Source organism: Anabrus simplex, chromosome 1 (assembly GCF_040414725.1).
Source record: "Anabrus simplex isolate iqAnaSimp1 chromosome 1, ASM4041472v1, whole genome shotgun sequence".
NCBI lineage: Eukaryota > Metazoa > Arthropoda > Insecta > Orthoptera > Tettigoniidae > Anabrus > Anabrus simplex.
Genome location: NC_090265.1, coordinates 1058959117 through 1058976923, shown reverse-complemented (window position 1 = coordinate 1058976923; position 17807 = coordinate 1058959117). Strand labels below are relative to the sequence as shown.

General features: G+C 40.5%; 1 protein-coding gene across 2 annotated transcripts in view; it reads right to left on the bottom strand.

Annotated features, from left to right (window-relative positions):
- LOC136876072 (uncharacterized) overlaps positions 1 to 17807 on the bottom strand; it is a 59815-nt gene that overhangs the window by 15328 nt on the left and 26680 nt on the right. The gene's annotated exons all lie outside the window — the stretch shown is intronic.

The following is a 17807-nucleotide window of genomic DNA, read 5'->3' as shown; positions in this document are numbered from 1 at the left end:
AGAAAATCTCCAGGACGAGAAAATTAGACGGAAGTACATGGATATGATCAGTTAGAAGTTTCGAACAGTAGACAGTAAGCAGGTTCAGGATATAGAAAGTGAATGGGTGGCATACAGGGATGCTGTAGTAGAAACAACAAAGAAATGCCTAGAAACAACTGTGTGTAAAGATGGGAAAAGGCGAACATCTTGGTGGAATGATGAAGTGAGAGCAGCTTGTAAACGTAAAAAGAAGGTTCATCAGAAATGGCTCCAAACAAGGGCCGAGGCAGACGTAGATGAAAGAAACAGAGCGAAACAAATAGTAGTTGAATCCAAAAAGAAGTCATGGGAAGATTTTGGTAACAACCTGGAAAGGCTAGGTCAAGCAGCAGGGAAACCTTTCTGGACAGTAATAAAGAATCTTAGGAAGGGAGGGAAAAAGAAAATGAACAGTGTTTTGAGTAATTCAGGTGAACTCATAATAGATCCCAGGGAATCACTGGAGAGGTGGAGGGAATATTTTGAATATCTTCTCAATGTAAAAGGAAATCATCCTGGTGGTGTTGTGAACAGCCAAGTTTATGGGGAGGAGGAAAATGATGTTGGTGAAATTATGCTTGAGGAAGTGGAAAGGATGGTAAATAAACTCCATTTTCATAATGCAGCAGGAATAGATGAAATTAGACCTGAAATGGTGAAGTATAGTGGGAAGGCAGGGATGAAATGGCTTCATAGAGTAGTAAAACTAGCATGGAGTGTTGGGAAGGTACCTTCAGATTGGGCAAAACCAGTAATTGCACCTATCTATAAGCGAGGGAACAGGAAGGATTGCAACAACTATCGAGGTATCTCACTGATTAATTTTTTTTTTTTTTTTTTTTGCTAGTTGCTTTACGTCGCACCGACACAGATAGGTCTTATGGCGACGATGGGACAGGAAAGGGCTAGGAGTGGGAAGGAAACAGCCGTGGCCTTAATTAAGGTACAGCCCCAGCATTTGCCTGGTGTGAAAATGGGAAACCACGGAAAACCATTTTCAGGGCTGCCGACAGTGGGGTTCGAACCTACTATCTCCCGAATACTGGATACTGGCCGCACTTAAGCGACTGCAGCTATCGAGCTCGGTCAATGATTAGTATACCAGGCAAAGTATTCACTGGAATCTTGAAAGGGAGGGTGCGATCAGTCGTTGAGAGGAAGCTGGATGAAAACCAGTGTGGTTTCAGACCACAGAGAGGCTGTCAGGATCAGATTTTCAGTATGAGCCAGGTAATTGAAAAATGCTACGAGAGGAATAGGCAGTTGTGTTTATGTTTCGTAGATCTAGAGAAAGCATATGACAGGGTACCGAGGGAAAAGATGTTCGCCATACTGGGAGAGTATGGAATTAAAGGCAGATTATTAAAAGCAATCAAAGGCATTTATGTTGAGAATTGGGCTTCAGTGAGAATTGATGGTAGAATGTGTTCTTGGTTCGGGGTACTTACAGAGGTTAGACAAGGCTGTAGTCTTTCACCTTTGCTGTTTATAGTTTACATGGATCATCTGCTGAAAGGTATAAAATGGCAGGAGGGATTCAGTTAGGTGGAAATGTAGTAAGCAGTCTGGCCTATGCTGATGACTTGGTCTTAATGGCAGATTGTGCCGAAAGCCTACATTCTAATATCGTGGAACTTGAAAATAGGCGCAATGAGTATGGTATGAAAATTAGCCTATCGAAGACTAAATTGATGTCAGTAGGTAAGAAATTCAACAGAACTGAATGCCAGATTGGTGATACAAAGCTAGAACAGGTCGATAATTTCAAGTATTTAGGTTGTGTGTTCTCTCAGGGTGGTAATATAGTAAGTGAGATTGAATCAAGGTGTCGTAAAGCTAATGCAGTGAGGTCGCAGTTGCGATCAGCAGTATTCTGTAAGAACGAAGTCAGCTCCCAGACGAAACTATCTTTACATCGGTCTGTTTTTAGACCAACTTTGCTTTAAGGGAGCGAAAGCTGGGTGGACTCAGGATATCTTATTCATAAGTTAGATGTAACAGACATGAAAGTAGCAAGAGTGATTGCGGGTACAAACAGGTGGGAACAATGGCAGGAGGGTACTCGGAATGAGGAGATAAAGGATAATTTAGGAGTGAACTCGATGGATGAAGCTGTACGCATAAACCGGCTTCGGTGGTGGGGTCATGTGAGGCGAATGGAGGAGGATAGGTTACCTAGGAGAATAATGGACTCTGTTATGGAGGGTAAGAGAAGTAGAGGTAGACCAAGACGACGATGGTTTGACTCCGTTTCTAACGATTTAATGATAAGAGGTACAGAACTAAATGAGGCCACAACACTAGTTGCAAATCGAGGTTTGTGGCGACGTTTAGTAAATTCACAGAGGCTTGCAGACTGATTGCTGAAAGGCATAAAAGTCTATAATGATAATGTATGTATGTATGTATGTATGTATGTATGTAAATTGATACATCAATGTTTCCTTTTTGTTACACTAAAATAAAGGACCTAATAGGTCCAATTAATAAGTATTATTGTTATTATTTCTATGTGCTTTTAATTATTTTAATTATCTCCTGTCCAATATTCCGGTTTCGGCTACTATTTTACATTAATGCATCGGGATAATGTTGTGACGATAGATGGTGGCGGTCACATGCTTCCGGCTTCAGAATTCTGCTGCTCATTCCCAGTCTAAATCTATATGTTTTTGGTGCTGTCTTCAATTTTACAGCTTCTCGGGACACTCCTTAAACAGTATCTCAAGTTCATTCCTGGCCGTCCCCACTCCGCTGGATGCTGGCCCACCTAATCTCGTGCAAGGCACACGATACTGACTGCAAGGTTGTAAGATGTAATAGGGTGTTTTACGCAGCATTTCATGCTTTATTTCCGGTCAAATACGTGGATTTATAACAAGCAGACCGACATGTTGCCTTTTCTTTAGTAATTGGCCTTGCGTTCCACGCGATGGGTATGGAAGATCACTACAAACATTTGACAAAAATTGTAGCATGGAAGTTCTAAACCAGTTAAGTGCCATTTTCATGAACTTTTGGTTTTGTATATCAAAACTAACTATGTACCAAGGCCGATACATCCCAATACCGGCTGAGCACCAGGCCTCCAACAAGTAGTTCATATCCTTGTCCAGATATTGCGCTGCATGGATGTTATGTACATATGGAAGTTCTAAGTCACGTATGTGTCACGTGCACTCATATCTCGTGTATTGTTCAACTGATCAATTTAGAAGTGTTCCATCTTCCTTTCATAACCTATTCAACAAAGTATTATTCAAGACAGTTGGGTTGTTATAACTTTGGGATTCATGTCCGTGACACATCTGATGCAGTCATGTGTTTATGGCACGAGGGTGAAGCATCTAGATATGACAATGAAATGATATGTGCTATTCTTCTTCCCCTCAATAATATACTGGTGAACGTGGTAAACAAAGCGAACTTGACTATATGAGGTGATAACTTAGCAGGCCAAATAGAAAACCGCATGCCAGTGTTCCTATATATTCCTTGTTGAAGTCGACTTGTGTAACCGTCCAGGCTTCTCCAGCCATACTAATTTATTGTACAGTCCTATTACGTGATATCACTCGATATCAAGATTATCCGCCATCGGCAATTATTCTTTTTTTTTGTTGCTAGGGGCTTTACTTCGCACCGACACAGATAGGTCTTATGGCGACGATGGGAGAGGAAAGGCTTAGGAGTTGGAAGGAAGCGGCCGTGGCCTTAATTAAGGTACAGCCCCAGCATTTGCCTGGTGTGAAAATGGGAAGCCACGGAAAACCATTTTCAGGGCTGCCGATAGTGGGATTCGAACCTACTATCTCCCGGATGCAAGCTCACAGCCGCGCGCCTCTACGCGCACGGCCAACTCACCCGGTGGCAATTATTCATAAATACATATTAATTTAACTTCAATTGTAAATAAGGCTTTTTGGAACCATGTTGAAACATCAGAACATCATTTATTATTTAAATTATAAGAAAGGAATTCATTATATACTATAAATATGGTCAATATGTTGAGTCTGAGTTTGTGTCATTTCATCTCATATTGCGTACACGGAAAAGTTATTCTTGACGCCTGGGAAGTTGGAATGACTCACGGGTTTTAACTCATGAGCAATGTATTATACAGCAACCCGCGCGCGAGGCTAGCCCAAGCTACGTGACTACATCATCGACACGCCTACTGGCTACGAGAGAAGAATGAAGAGAGGGAAGATATGATATGAGATCTACGAATCAGATGTTTCGTTGTAAAGATATTTGGTATGGAGCAGTTACCACGAGTGGGGAGAGCTCGGATATATTATCTTGCGGGGAGCAATCCTCAAGACACAACTACAATTTATTTTTGAGACAGTGAGTTGTTGCTTCGAGATACAGTACGTAGCTGCTGTGATGTTGTCGGATCAGGGTGAGAGGAAACAAGCATACGGCTTGTGATACATTCTATAATTATCCTGGACGAAAAACTACATTAGTTCAAGTTCACGGTACTTGGTACAAGACTGTGTTATATCAGAAGAATAGCTAAGTTGGATTAAGATTTCTGATAACATGGAAAAATTCACAACACTGAATTTTCTCCTCGTACGATCAACGGTGATCAATTTTCACAAGCATAGGGACAATGTCTAATTTAAAGACTAGGTAATTAGGGAGCGCTAGTCCAGATAGCCCAAACCATATCGCAGAAGGAAGGAAGGATGTCCATGGAGTCAGTCTGCAACGAGAAAAGGGGAACGAGTAACCACGGAATACAGAAGACCTCAACGGAAGCTACAATTGGTGAGCCACAATTAGACAATGCAAGCAACAGTAAATTACAATAACGTTAAATTCTTAATTCCCTCCAAGCTAAAAGGTATTTTTCCGACTCATCTCATATTTTTGTTTAATAAATTCATTTGGCCAGATATTGCGTTAATTTTCTTTCTCAAAGCGATACTTAATGGTTAATGATTTAAAATCCTACCCCTGTGATTTCAGTGTAAGTCTCTATGCTATTAAATATAAATTTTGCTGTACAGTTTTGTTTAAAACTGTAACACTGGCGCCCAAACAATACATAGAGAAATGGGAAACCATGAAGTGATAATTGATTCTATTTGAGTGGCAATTTGCGGGCAAGCCACATATAGTTTATATTTATATCCATGTGTCCTCAGCTATTAACTTCCGTCTCCTCAAGTGTGAAGCTTAGAAGAGCGAACAGTTAATCTTGTATGAACAGACTGAAAATACATTTCTTTAAGTTGGACAGAGCCTTTCTGCTTCGGATCGTAATGTTGCACTGGTAGAAAAGAGGTGGAAGACCAGTAAATGTCAAGAGATGGATGATGTAGAGGCCATGTAGAAGCCATTAACGGATCTATCTGCACTCACGTCAACGAAGGAAATAAATGTTTCTTGAACCTGTGCTGTCTGGTGATGAACACATCTGAATGTGGTGGACAGTTGTGATTTGTTGCTAATATCGGAAATTTCATCTAAAATAATTGCTACATGCTGGGCCATGGAAATCTCATTCATTATGGTTTCCATTAACATGCTACTGATAGCAGCAATCAAGTCGCTTTGAGTCCTGTTCGATCAATCAATCAATCAATCAATCAATCAATCAATCAATCAATCAATACTGATCTGCATTTAGGGCAGTCGCCCAGGTGGCAGATTCCCTATCTGTTGCTTTCCTAGCCTTTTCCGAAATGATTTCAAAGAAATTGGAAATTTATTGAACATCTCCCTTGGTAAGTTATTCCAATCCCTAACTCCCCTTCCTATAAATGAATATTTGCCCCAGTTTGTCCTCCTGAATTCCAACTTTATCTTCATATTGTGATCTTTCCTACTTTTATAAACGCCTTTCAAACGTATTCGTCTACTGATGTCATTCCACGCCATCTCTCCGCTGACAGCTCGGAACATACCACTTAGTCGAGCAGCTCTTCTTCTTTCTCTCAATTCTTCCCAACCCAAACATTGCAACATTTTTGTAACGCTACTCTTTTGTCGGAAATCACTCAGAACAAATCGAGCTGCTTTTCTTTGGATTTTTTCCAGTTCTTGAATCAGGTAATCCTGGTGAGGGTCCCATACACTGGAACCATACTCTAGTTGGGGTCTTACCAGATACTTATATGCCCTCTCCTTTACATCCTTACTACAACCCCTAAACACCCTCATAACCATGTGCAGAGATCGGTACCCTTTATTTACAATCCCATTTATGTGATTACCCCAATGAAGATCTTTCCTTATGTTAACACCTAGATACTTACAATGATCCCCAAAAGGAACTTTCACCCCATCAACGCAGTAATTAAAACTGAGAGGACTTTTCCTATTTGTGAAACTCACAACCTGACTTTTAGCCCCGTTTATCAACATACCATTGCCTGCTGTCCATCTCACAACATTTTCGAGGTCACGTTGCAGTTGCTCACAATCTTGTAACTTATTTATCACTCTATAGAGAATAACATCATCCGCAAAAAGCCTTACCTCCGATTCCACTCCTTTACTCATATCATTTATATATATAAGAAAACATAAAGGTCCGATAGCACTGCCCTGAGGAACTCCCCTCTCAACTATTACAGGGTCAGACAAAACTTCACCTACTCTAACTCTCTGAGATCTATTTTCTAGAAATATAGCAACCCATTCAGTCACTCTTTTGTCTAGTCGAATTGCACTCATTTTTGCCAGTAGTCTCCCATGATCCACCCTATCAAATGCTTTAGACAGGTCAATCGCGATACAGTCCATTTCACCTCCAGAATCGAAGATATCTGCTATATCTTGCTGGAATCCTACAAGTTGAGCTTCAGTGGAATAATCTTTCCTAAAACCGAATTGCCTTCTATCGAACCAGTTATTAATTTCACAAACATGTCTAATATAATCAGAAAGAATGCCTTCCCAAAGCTTACATACAATGCATGTCAAACTTACTGGCCTGTAATTTTCAGCTTTATGTCTATCACCCTTTCCTTTATACATAGGGGCTAATATAGCAACTCTCCATTCATCTGGTATAGCTCCTCCGACCAAACAATAATCAAATAAGTACTTCAGATATGGTACTATATCCCGACCCATTGTCTTTAGTATATCCCCAGAAATCTGATCAATTCCAGCCGCTTTTCTAGTTTTCAACTTTTGTATCTTATTGTAAATGTCATTGTTATCATATGTAAATTTTATTACTTCTTTGGCCTTAGTCTCCTCCTCTATCTCGACATTATCCTTGAAACCAACAATCTTTACATACTGCTGACTGAATACTTCTGCCTTTTGAAGATCTTCACATACACACTCCGCTTGTTCATTAATTATTCCTGGAATGTCCTTCTTGGAACCTGTTTCTGCCTTAAAATACCTATACATACCCTTTCATTTTTCACTAAAATTTGTATGACTGCGAATTATGCTTGCCATCATGTTATCCTTAGCTGCCTTCTTTGCTAGATTCAATTTTCTAGTAAGTTCCTTCAATTTCTCCTTACTTCCACAGCCATTTCTAACTCTATTTCTTTCCAGTCTGCACCTCCTGCTTAGTCTCTTTATTTCTCTATTATAATAAGGTGGGTCTTTACCATTCCTTACCACCCTTAAAGGTACAAACCTGTTTTCGCATTCCTCAACAATTTCTTTAAACCCATCCCAGAGTCTGTTTACATTTTTATTTACCGTTTTCCACCGATCATAGTTACGTTTTAGAAACTGCCTCATGCATGCTCTATCAGCCATATGGTACTGCCTAACAGTCCTACTTTTAAGACCTTCCTTTCTATCGCATTTACTTTTAACTACCACAAAAACAACTTCATGATCACTAATACCATCTATTACTTCAGTTTCCCTATAGAGCTCATCTAGTTTTATCAGCACCACATCCAGGATATTTTTCCTTCTGGTTGGTTCCATCACTTTCTGGATCAGCTGTCCTTCCCATATTAACTTATTTGCCATTTGTTGGTCATGCTTCCTGTCGTTCGCATTTCCTTCCAATTGACATCTGGCAAATTCAGATCTCCCGCTACAATCACATTTCTTTCCATGTCGTTTCCCACATAGCTGAGTATCCTATCAAATAATTCCGAATCCGCGTCAGTGCTACCCTTTCCCGATCTGTACACTCCAAATATATCAAGCTGCCTATTATCTTTAGAAATGAGCCTTACACCTAGAATTTCATGTGTCTCATCTTTAACTTTTTCGTAGCTTACAAATTCTTCTTTCACCAGAATGAACACTCCCCTTCCCACCATTCCTATCCTGTCTCTACGATACACACTCCAGTGCCGAGAGAAAATTTCTGCATCCATTATATCATTTCTCAGCCATGATTCAACTCCTATTACAATATCTGGTAAATATATATCTATTAAATTACTTAATTCTATTCCTTTCTTTACAATACTTCTACAGTTCAACACTAACAATTTGATGTGTCCTTGAAAGTTGAAGACGACTCTAGGTGTTCTCTAAGTAGTATCATAGCTGCTCAACAAATGTAAAAGTTCTACATAATCACCTTTGTTGAATGAACCTTCACTTTCGTCGCGCCCTCTGAACGGCAATTCTTGCATGGATAAGAAGCATGTTGCATCGATTAGGCGGTTTAATATTTCTCTGTTCTTCTTGACCATTTCATTGTGACGCACCGCATTAGCTTTCAATTGTTGATCCAGTTGGGTATCAATACGAAAACTTCCGAAGCACGTAAGCTGAACAAACGAACGTAAATTACTTTGCAATCGTTCGTGTTTGACAATGGAATTACTGAGATTATTTAAATTACGAGTGCCATAACTCTCCTTGTTCCAAACAGCTTGTTTATTACACAATAATAGTCTTATTACACTTCTTCTTTATCGGTTTACCCTCCAGGGTCGGTTTTTTCCTCGGACTCAGCGAGCGATTCCACCTCTACCGCCCCGAGGTCAGTGTCCTGGAACTTCAGACTCTGGGTCGGGGGATACAACTGGGGAGGATGACCAGGGTCTTATCACACAATAATTAAAATGACAACTTCCAGCTAGTCGGCCATAAACAAAATGCTAGGAGGCAAACACTTGCTAAGTCTATATACTACAGAGGGTGACTAGATGGAGAAAAATATTACATTCCAAAAGGAGAGCAACATTACCGAGGTCATTTTTCAGTTGCTCACAATCTTGTAACTTATTTATTACTCTGCAAACAGCCTTATCTCTGATTCCACTTCTTTACACATATCATTGATATATATAAGAAAACATAAAGGTCCAATAATGCTACCTTGAGGAATTCCCCTCTTAATTATTATAGGGTCAGATAAAGCTTCGCCTACTCTAGTTCTCTGAGTTCTATTTTCTAGAAATATAGCAACCCATTCAGTCACTCTTTTTTTCTAGTCCAATAGCATTCATTTTTGCCAGTAGTCTTCCATGACCTACCCTATCAAATGTCTTAAATAGGTAAATCACAATACTGTCCATTTGTCCTCCTGAATGCAGGATATCTGCTATGTCTTGCTGGAATCCTACAAGTTGAGCTTCAGTGGAATAACCTTTCCTAAACTCAAACTGCCTTCTGTCAAACCAGTTATTAATTTCGCAAACATGTCTAATATGAAAGAATGTCCTCCCAAATCTTACGTGCAATGCATGTCAAACCGACTGGCCTGTAATTTTCAGCTTTATGTCTATCACCCTTTCCTTTATACACAGGGGCTACTATAGCAACTCTCCATTCATTTGGTATAGCTCCTTCATGCAAACAATAATCAAATAAGTACTTCAGATATGGTACTATATCCCAACCCATTGTCTTTAGTATATCCCCAGAAACCTTATCAATTCCAGCCGTTTTTCTAGTTTTCAACTTTTGTATCTTACTGTAAATACCGTGTGGAGTTGTTTCGATTTCAAATGTGTTGCCAGTTCATGAGGGTATTTGCCATAAAACTCCCCCATGGAATATAAGATTGTCAATTCATTTTTGAATCTAACAGTATCATTGAATTGTGTTTCATTTTCAGTGCATCTATAGCGGTATTCGGAAAATTTAATTTGTACACTTCAAATTCGGTTGTATCAAGTAATGAAAGAAAGAATGTGACTTGTCACATGTCTATTATTTCAAAATATATTCTTCTATACTTTACGATATCACTGTACAGGCATTTTCTCTTTCGTAGCACTTCTTCGTATTCGACGCCATTACAAACACCATTCCACACTGCTTCAAATCTCTCTCTTTCATTCTGAATAATACACTTTGTTTCGTTCACCTTTTCTGCTCAATACAGTATATCCAAATGCTCTGTCTGAAGGATGTTATATAGTATGTCAGTAAATGAACAGATGTTTGATAAAACATGAAGAAGGAATTTGATCTGAAATTCTGAAAGGAAAGACGTGCAAGGGCTACAGTTTCATTTTCCCAGTCTGGTGAGTTGTCTAGTACACTCTGAAAGAAGTCCACCAGCAATTCATGGTTCTATTTAACAACATTTACAACTCTGGAAGAGAAATCCCATCTTGTTGGTGCATTTAGTGGACTTTTCTTGTTGGAATATTCAGTAAGAGCATGAGTACGTTTTGTAGACTTAGAGAAGAAACTACTTAGTCCATGAAGAGTTTGAAAAAAGATACGGCACTCCTTAACCCTGGAGTGGTCGCGATGGGTCTACGAGACCCGGGCGGACATACTTATTGGTGTGTTCCTGTTGTTGGAATGCACCGAGCGCTTCCCCATCCCTGGTAGCTTCTTGGCTCCCGACCTTCAACCGAACACAGTAGCCCGCTCTCAGTTGCCTTGGAAACTTTGCGCGTACAGGCTGTTCAGGGTCTCGCAGACCCGGTGCGACTGCTAACGTTGGTCAAACTTCGCATTGTTAGTTTAGTACACTTTTCCTTCTGTGTAACAATGGATGAAACTAACTCTGCCTGTATACGTTCCATATTGGAGGAATCTGAAGATGAAGAAGCTCTTGGCCATTTCTGCCCGACAAACAAAGAGGAAGACATCCTTCATCTGCCCCAAGGGCCAAAATTTCATTTGCGGAGAACATGGACAACTTGTCTGCAGAATGTGCATATAAATTGATTAAAGTGATGTTTCCCTGTACTTGGATGTGTTTCTAAAACCAATTTGATTTTTATTTTATGAACTATGATACATATTTTACACATACCTAAAAAATTCCATATTTTTGTACCAATAGTTCAAGTGTGAAATTCTCAAAAAAATGTTTTTTTAACGCTGTGTAGAAAATAGATCAGAGTGTTGCTTTGTGCATGTAGATGCAGGAAAAAGTAAAAAAAAAATGTGAAATACATTTTGTTGTTACCATGTTTTACCTTTCACATGTTAACAGAAAACTATCAGTTTTTCAGTGTAATTATTAAAATACATTTTTTGGTTAAGAAACGGGATAGTTAAATATTTTAGTCATGTAGACTGCATTAAAATAAACTAAATAATGTCCTATAATACTATAATTGGAAATAAAGTATAAAAATCTAATAGTAAAACACTGAGAATAAATGGGTCTGAGAGACCCGGTGCGACCATTAATATTGACGAAACCCTTGCGATCACTCCAGGGTTAATACTCATAGCTGACTTAGATAAGAATAGACTTAGAGCCTGAATGAAACAGTGAACAAGGAGAGCTCTAGGGTACGTTGGTTGAACTTTGCTTTGTAGTCCATTTAGTTCACCAGCCATCACTGGAACACCGTCGTATTTCCGGGCAACCAATTTTTCTCTGATGTCATAGTCGACGTCTATTTATCTGCGAATTCCTCAGAAAGCTGCATATTGTTGTTTATGTCTAAGCACCGAAATGGAGAGATTTATCTCAACTGTATGTAAAGTTTATCCTGTGGCTTGCTGATTGAAACAGAAAAGGCTGAAGTTACAGGAAATTACCCCCGTTTAAGAACGTCAGAATTTCCAAACGTACTGAACAAGTGGCCGTGCGATTAGCGTCACGCAGCTGTGGTTCTACAACTTGCCTTAATCTATCTTCCAGGATCCTTGCATATATTTTTCCCGGCACGCTCAGGAGCGATATGCCGCGATGGTTTGTGCAATCTCTGTTGTCCCCTTTCTTGAATATTGGGACAATGACACTGTACTCCCAGTCAGTTGGTACCTTCTTTGTTTTCCAGGCCAGGTTGATAATACGGTAGAACAAATCTTCACCACTTTTGCCCATAAACTTGAGCATCTCAGATGCTATCTGGTCGTGGCCTGCAGCTTTGCCTAGTTTCATTTTCATCAGTGCACGCTTTAGTTCCTCAATACGTAATTCCTCACAGGTCCCATCTTCTTCTTGGCGCTGCTGTTTTTCTCCAGCTTGATCGTTGTTCTCAATTTCCATATTTCCTCCAAGCAGTTCTTGAAAGTGTTCTTTCCACCGTTCCATGATGTCATTTTCACTTCAGAGGAGGTTTCCGCTTTTGTCCTTTATGAACTTGAGAGGACACTGCATCACTGTTCGCAAAGTTTCAGCACCCTGTAAAACAACTTTTGGTTATTTTGTAGGTTCCCTTCCATTGTTTCTCCGAACTTTTCCCACGACTGTTGTTTCGAATCTTTCACTGCGTTCTTCGCTGCAATCCTTTGTTTTTTTAGGCCTCATAATTACTTGGGTGTTTAGTGAGTAAGTATTTCTTCCACAATTCCTTCTTCTCCCTGACTAGTTCCTTCACCTCTTCTGTCCACCATGGTGTCCTCTTCTGGTGTTGTCCTCCCCTAGACTTTACACAGGCCTCGGATGCAGCTTCGAGGATTACCTCCTTGAACAGGCACCATGTCTCTTCTAGTTAGTCTTCTCCCGCAGGTGGCAATTCCAGTAGATCAATCCGCTGTTTCACGGCATCTTGGTAGGCTTGCTGGCTGGCCTCTTCTCTCAATTTATGCACTTTTATTCTTTATTTAGGTTTCCTCCTGTTAACTGGTTTTTGGTCTTGATGTTAATGTGTAGCCGCATAACTACCAAATAGTGATCGCTTCCAATCTCATAACCTCTGTATACTCTGGCATCCAAGATATACCTCCAGTGGCTACGTGGCGCTAGGATGTAGTCAATAATGATTTCTCATTGCGGCTGGCGACTTCTCTTGTGTAGTGGTGTGCTTCTTTGTGTGACATAGTATTTGCTATTACAAAGTCATTGCCTGCACACATGTCCAGGAGTCTTCTCCCACTGTCATTCTGGTGAACCTCTCCGTATTTCCCAAGCAGGCCCTCCATTCCCTCTGTGTTGTTTCCAACCCTGGTATTGAAGTCACCAAGGACGAGAATGGTTCCCATGGTGTCGTCTACTGTTCTTTGCAATTCATCGTAAAACCTGTCTTTCTCTTCTGAGATGTCGTCTTCATTTGGTGCATATACGGCAATGAAAGTAGTGTCTTCATTGGTGCTGCTGTTGAGAGTTAAAGTCGCCGAGATCATTCTTTCATTGATGAATTTCCAGCACTTGACTTAATGTCTGTAGCCTTCGGGGATAACTATGGCGACTCCTCCCTTTGCTCTCTGTTCCATGTCCACGCCTGAATGAAACATTAAAAACCTTTCACCATGCTTGGTTCCATTAACTGTTCACACCCACTGCCTTTCTTCTTGGTCTCTGTTACTGCCAGTATGTTCAGCCTTGCTCTTAGCATTTCCGACAACAGTTCGAACTCAGTCCTTTTTCCTCGCTTGGTCGTCAACAGTTTAATCAGTCCGGTTTCCCCTCTTTAATTCCTTTTAATAATTGTTTCTCGCATGCTTAGGTTATCAGCCCTAGTTCCAAAGCCTTGTGGGAGGGGCTGCCTCCCTCATAGTCCTCGGCCTGCTAGATTTTCTGTCAGGGTTTCTTCCCTTAGCCTTCTATGTACCTCCCTCTCTGCAAGGCAGCAGTTTTGTCTCAGTCCGGGACTGCTTATTCGGGTTTCCCCTTATTTGCAGCTAACCCCCACATTCGAGGGCGTTCGCTATCCGCCATCTGCGACCCGCCCGGTAGCTGAGGCTCTCCCCGGGGTCATCGCTATTGCTTGAGATTATATAATCTACTGCATTTTAATTTAAAATAATCCAGTTAAAGGCATAATCAAAATATCGGGTGGGAAAAATAAAACCGGCCCGGGCAATATTTACAATATTACAGTACGTCTGATGCGGGATTGATCCTTGTTAATGAACCTCACAGAAGATGCTGGAGATGGCTACCCTTGACGTCGATGAAGCGCTATGCTCGATTTATCAAACTGTGAGACACGCGTAGCAGCTCTGCCTGAGGGATAGCAATAATAGCTTTTTCATTGTTCTGCTGCAGCCCTTCCAGTGTGTGAGGATTGTTGGAGTACACCTGACCCTTCAATTTTCCCCACAGATAAAAGTCACAGGGAGAGAGATCAGGCGATCGAGGTGGCAAATTGATTGCACTACCTCTGCTGATTGTTCCCTCCCCACCGAACACCTCATGTAATCATGACAAGGTTATCAAGACCGTATGTGTTGTTACTCCGTCTTGCTGTAAATATCCATACAGTCGTTCATCTTATGTGCGTTGATCCACATATGTATTAAACAGTGTCTGGACGTACTGATTAGCATTAACAGTTTGGCGAAAGAAGACTGTTACGATGCGGAAACCAGATATTGCGCACCACACTCAATCTTAAGCTGCAGGCTATGTTATTACTGCAGATCAGTAATAATTTCAGGTGGAGACGGAGATGGAGGTGGTGGTGGAGGCGGAGGCGGAAGTTGAGGTTGATGTTTAGGGGGTAGAGGTAGGTAGGAGTGGAGAAGGAGATGGGAGGATAAGACAGGGATCTTTAATTGGAGTCAACGTCTTAAGCCTGATACTGCATCGGTACATAGTTGTTTGTATGCGGGATTCCGGATCAAAGATTTTAACCTTCATTACTTTCTTCCTCAGACTCTTGGACTGGGTTTTGTACCATCTCCAACATTAGATTTCATCCTAGGCAAAACCCCACTTTCACAGATGTGAAGATTCCTCATGGGCGACAACTCGAATGAGCAGCACAAGGGTCTCAACTCCCCCCCCCCCCCAGCTTTAGTCCGATAAGACAAATAAGTCCTAAGTTACAAATTGTGAGCCCTTAGATAGTTATATATTCGCATTAGTCTTCAGATCACCTCCCTACTCCTATAAGAGCAATGTTAAGGCTCTCCAAATATAATCCTTTTTTTTCATCGTGCAACAGGTATTATTTTTTAAAGATAATTTTTCAGTTACATGTCTCGGGAATGTTGTCGGTATATCCCTTTTTATTATGCAAGTAGTGCGAACTGTTTTCTTCTTTGAACACAAAGTCTTAATCTCTGAGTAATGTAAAAAACTGTCGGCTAACATAAAATCTCTGGAGTTCAAATCTATGAGCCCCAAAGTGAAACTGAAGAATTGAATGCTCCTGACTTTAGCATTTTAACACTTAAGTCTTTAGTGCTCATTAGCCCTTTAGCCCCTGCTCATTACCTCTTTATCCCTTTAGTGCCCCTTCTCCGCTTCTTCCTCCTACGCCGCCTCCTCCTCCACCACCTCGTCCTCCTCCTCTGTGCCCTTTGGGCCTGTAGTGACCTTTAGTGCTCTTTAGCCATTTTTCCCTTTGGTGCCCTTTAGTCCTTTCGCCTTTATACTTTTTAGCTTTTTAGACCTTTAGTGCCCCTTCTGCCCTTTAGTACCCTTTAGTCCTTTTCCCATTTTTCCCATTAGCCTTTCAGCACCCGTTAGACCGTTAGTGCCCTTTAATGCCTTTTAGCATTTAGAGCCCTTTGTCTCTTTATACCCTAAAAGTAATTTAAAGTATCATTGAATAATTTCGTAATGTTCGATGATAATTTAAACCGAAACTTGGGAAAGAAGTTAGGAGCGAGTGTTTATATATCGCCAGTTAGAGGATAATTATTGATAAATTTTACGCTACAAATGAGTTTTCCGTTCGGTTGAAGAGAGAATAAATGTTTTAATTAAGGGATGTTATCACCCCCTCCTATTTTTTACTCTAAAAGTCATTTAAAGTATCATCATAAAGGTTTTTACCGTTAGAAGTAATTCTTCTCCGAAACTTTGAAACGAAACAGTTAGGGGTGAGATGTTATATATCATCTGTTAGAAGATGATTTTTTATACATTTTAAGCTAAAAATTAGTTTATCTATGGGTACTGGTTTAGGAGATATTGGATTTTAAAATTAAGGGTTGTTTTCGACCCAACCTGTATTTTACTCTAAATCATACGAAACATTGTACTGTAACTTTGAAAGTCATTTCTACCCCAGATTTTTAAAAGAAGCAGTCAGGTGTAAGTTGTTATATATCACCGGTCAGAGGATATTTTTTGATAAATTTAAAGCTGAAAATCCATTTTCTAGGGCCACCACTTCAAGAATGTTCTTTAATTTAAGGTTTGTTTTCACCCACAACCTATTTCTTTTACCATCAACGTAATTTAAAGTATCATCCGAAACTGTTTACTGTATAATTTGACCCCAGAACATTGAAAACAAACAGCCAGGGTTGATTTATGTCCTGTCACAGGATACGTTTTGATAAGTTTTAAGCTAAAATCAGTTTTCTACAAGTAAAGGTTGAAGATATATTGAACTTTTAAGTTAAGGGCTGTTTTCACCCCAACCCTCTTTTACTCTAAACGTCATTTGAAGTATACCCCAAAACTTTTTTAACGTTCAAGGTTATTTTACATATAATTTTGAATAGTTATGTTGTTGAATACATAGGCTACATTTACGCCCCTAACAACGAAACAAATTATCGTATAAAATGAAAGTGAATAAATTTGACCGGAAAGTTACCACTTGAATCTGTTGGCAAAAGTTATAATCTTGTAGCTCATGCCTTTTCAGTTTTTGATTTTCCGACTTTTGACATTTTTATTTTGCCATAGTCACCAGATAAGAAGTAGCTGGCAGGGTCTCATATACAGTATTTGTAGGGGCATAAAATTGTCCGCTTTGCTTTAGGACGCACCGTTTACGAAATAGGGAGCGTTGATGGAAATAGTCTTGTGTAGGGTAGGGCAGCCAGTTAGGAAGATCTAACAGCCGAACTGCCACCGTTAGGCCTATAAAACCAATGTGTAGCAGCCCTCTTGCCTCAAAAGCCCTAGCGCACTCCCCCAGAGTTAGGCCCATAAGGCCAATGTATAGCGGCAATCTAGCCAATTAGATTCTGTGCCAGCTTCGTTTAATTTACCCTACCAGTATGTGGTGTTTGCTTGCTCATCGGGTTGCTTGTGAGGAGATTCGGTGCTTCCGTACATATTTTACAGATAGAGAAGGAGAAGTCCAGTCTACTCTGATTAGATCTCTTAGTTGCAAGATTCTAAAATGCAACAGTATGCGCGGCTTTTTCGCGGTGCATATGAGGTTGGGTTCCATATGATGGATATTAACACCCTGCAACACATGGCTGGCCTGGTGGACGAGTACCTGCAACGCGACAATATCACACGCCTGGAGTGGCCAGCACGCTCCCCGGATCTGAATCCTATTGAACATGCATGGGACGGTTCAGGCCGAGGGATTGATGCTCTAACATCACCACCACGGAACTCCAAAGAGCGCTTGTCCAGCAATGGGATTTGTTAACGCAAGCCATGTGGGTGGGCCTGTTTCATCCTGCATTGCCATGCGTTGTCATCACAAACCATATTGATGTTCTGTATGCCACTGGTGGAAGGACACACGGTCAGTTCCACCCACTGTCCATGTCTGGTTTTCCTGTATACCTGGTATCAATAGGGCTTAACTCTG